Genomic DNA, 3,715 nt, shown 5'->3' on the forward strand with positions numbered 1-3,715 from the left:
ATAACTGAAGGATTTCCCACATATATTGCAGATATTGGGCTTCTCTCCAGTGTGAATTCTTTCATGTTGCCTAAGGTTACCACAATAACTGAAGGATTTCCCACACATGCTGCAGAGATGTGGTTTCTCCCCATTGTGAATTCTTTCATGTTGTCTAAGGGCACCACAACCTCTGAAGGATTTCCCACATATATTGCAGACATTGGGTTTCTCCCCAGTGTGAATTCTTTCATGTCGCCTAAGGTTACTCCAATAACTGAAGGATTTCCCACATATACTGCAGATATTTGGCTTCTCCCCAGTGTGAATTCTTTCATGTTGCCTAAGTGTGCTACAATGACTGAAGGATTTCCCACATATACTGCAGACATATGGTTTCTCCCCATTGTGAATTCTTTCATGTCGCCTAAGGGTACCACAACAATTGAAGGATTTCCCACACATATTGCAGACATATGGTTTCTCCCCAGTGTGAGTTCTCTCATGTTGTCTGAGTGTAGAACTATCAGTGAAGTCTTTCTCACATACATGGCAGACATATACTTTTACTTCAGTATGAGTTCTCTCACATTGTCTGAGTGTGGTACTATCCATGAAATCTTTCCCACATCTGTGGCAGGCATATAGTTTCTCCACATTGTGAATTCTTTCATGCTGCCTAAGTTTAAAACTTTGACTGAAGGAATTCCCACATACATGGCAGACATATGGATTCTCCACAGTGTGAATTCCTTCATGTTCTCTGAGGGTAGAACTACCACTGAAGTCTTTCCCACATAGACGGTAGCCATGTGGCTTTTCTCCAGTGTGTATTTTCTCAAGTTGTCTAAGGCCAGAACTACTTCTGAAGACTTTTCCACATAGATGACAGTTATATGATTTACATCCAGTTTGAATTTTCTTATTTTGACCAATGAATGAATGATAATTGAGAACTCTTTGAAATTGTTTGTTTACATTGGGTTTCTTTCCCATGTCAGTCGTTTTGGAGTGAGTAAAGTATTCTCCAAAATCATTACTTTCAAAGGGATCCTCTTCATTGTGAGAAATCTTTGTCTTGTTAGTATATGTGTCTGTCTTAGAGATACGCTGCATGGTTATCATTTCTTCTTTTCTATGGTCATTCTCCCTACCTGGATTCTGTACTCGGAGAAACCTTAATCCTTCTCTCCACAGTTCTCCTTGTTCTGACTGTGAAAGCACTTCTGATATGCAGAACTGATACCCCATGAACACAAGATGATTGATATTCTCTAGCATAACATCTCTGAACATCTTTCTCTGGTTCATGTCCAGCATGGCCCACTCTTCCTTGGTAAAGTTGATAGCTACATCATTGAAGGTCACTGATTCCATTGTTTCATTGTCAGTAGTTCTGCCACCAAGTATCTCCTCTGGGTTTTCACTCTCAGACAGTCCAAGCACTAAACATCCAAGCTCAGGAGTCCAGAAGCCCACTGGGCAGCATGTCATTCAGATGTTTTCATCCCTTCATGGTCACCAAACTGAAGAAGGAGCAGTTCCCAAATATGGTTCTGTTGCTCGATGCAGCTAATAGAAGTCACACTGAACCCAGCCGGGTCTCCCGGGCTTGGCTACTCCCCACCGTCATTTCCGCAGCCTAGGGGCCTTTATCTGCACCTTCGGTGGAGGCCGGGGCGCCAAAGTGGAGCCACCCCCATTGCTTTTTTCTTTTTAACCTTTGGCATGTCTTGGCACTCATTCCATATTAGCTCCTACAGAGTTGTCTCTTGCCTTTTAACAGCTACATGTTGTTCCATTATATAGATGAACCATGAAGGGGGCTTTGTGGTTGCTTTCTCTCTTGCTGTAATAAGCCATGCTGCTATGGTGAATGTCTTAGCAAACATGTACCCCTGCAGGAAAAATTCCTAGAAGTGCAAGAGCAGGTCAAAGACTACATGCGTTTGTAACTTGATTGATTCTGCCATATTACCCTGCAAGCTTGTACTAATTTAATCTTTCATCAACCAGATATGAGTGGTTGCATATCTCTCTGTCTTCACTGAAAAGAATGTTATCAACCTTGCTGGTATTTGTCAGTTGGATAGCTGAAAAATGGTATCTCATTGTGGTTTTGCTTTGCATTGATTTGGCTGTATGAGGTTGAGCTTCTCTCCATATGTTTCAAAGCCATGCTAGGTTCCCAAGGTGGGTTTAAACAGAGTGCTCTGCGGTTGGGTGACACGGCCTTCCCTTAGTAGGCAGCTCTGCTCCTTTACAGAAGACAGTGTCAGTGCAAGCACTGCCTGCCTGCTTGATTACATGGGCCAGGCAAGAAGGGGTGAAGGAGACCATGTTATAGGCACCCCTCAGAGGGAGGATGGGCTGCCTGGCTGGAGTGCTGGGGGAGATTTCACTTTTCTGTGGTGAGTGGAGAAACGGAGCTGCCCCTCAGACCCAGGGAAGGATGCGAGGCAGGCTTCTCCCTGCCAGGCCTGGTGGGCAGTTGCCTTGGAGGTGGCAGATGGACATGTGCAATCCTTCAGGGCTTTCCTGTCCTTGAGACTTAGAGTGAGGGCAGCTGCTTGTGGGACAGTCTGCTCCTTGGTGAGCTGTCCAGCTTTGAGCCAGGGCACCTTTGCAGCCCAGAGATTTCTGTGCTGAAGTTCCTACAGGGTGGGTGAGCCCCACCATGGATTAGTTGGATGTGTGCTGCTGCCATGCTTTGGTCTTCCTCCTGCCCTGTGAGCCATGGGTCCTTCAGGCCTGTCTGTTCTCAATTCTCCGCCTCATTCCCTTCCATCCTCTGCCCAATGGAAGGTCAGCCCCTCGGCACATCTTACCTCAGGCTTCTCCCCGCCCTCCCCTGATCCAGTCTCTCCCTGTCTCATCTGTCTTGACCACCATGGCTCCTCAGCTACCTCCTTGCCCCTTCATGGCATTTCTGGGCATCACACCTTCTGCCTAGAAGCCTCCGTGGAGGAAGAAAGGAGCCCAGAAACTGCCAACTGTCGGAGACCTTCTGTGACTGGCCCCTGCCTCCTGCTCTGGTCACCACACTTGGTCTCCATCCAGATCTGCTGACTCACCCTCCCCCAGATATACTCTGTGCCTTTTGTCCTCTGATGTCTTTGTTCCATCCACTCCCCCAGACTGGGAGTCTCCTCTCTCTCTTTCCTCCACTACTTATATTCCTTGGGATTGGGGAAAAGGTACTGCCAAGTAGTCATTCTCCAGTCACACTGATTTGTTTTCTTTGCCCAGGGGTCAGTCTCCAGGGTCCAAGGGACTAGCAATGGTGGTGGTAGTTGTAGTAATAGCGGCCAACAAATGGTCGAGTGGCAGGATTAGGACTTGAATTTGCGATGTCTGACTGCAGAGCTGGTGCTCTTCAGTGCCGAAGGTGTAGCCTGACTCTGTGGAGAGCAAGGGTTGCCTTGCCAGCCAGGACCTAAGCTTTGTCTTGCCTGTGGTCAAGCTCCAGCTCTCAGCACAGTATCCAGCACATGGGGGGCACTCCATAACTGTAGAAGGAATGGGTGAGGGAATGCTGAGACCCACTGAAGGTTTTTGGGCAGGAGAGAGACACGATCAGAGACAGCCACCTGGCCATGTGTCAGGACGGACTGGAAATGAGACCATTCTGCAGACTGTTAGAGAATTTGGCCCCAGGTGACAAGGGCCTGGGTCAGGGAGGACAGTGAGAAGGAATGCCCACTCTTTCTGATGCCCTCTGGGGCTCTGTCCCATG

The sequence above is a fragment of the Choloepus didactylus genome, chromosome 13 (genome assembly GCF_015220235.1).
Source record: "Choloepus didactylus isolate mChoDid1 chromosome 13, mChoDid1.pri, whole genome shotgun sequence".
Lineage (NCBI taxonomy): Eukaryota > Metazoa > Chordata > Mammalia > Pilosa > Megalonychidae > Choloepus > Choloepus didactylus.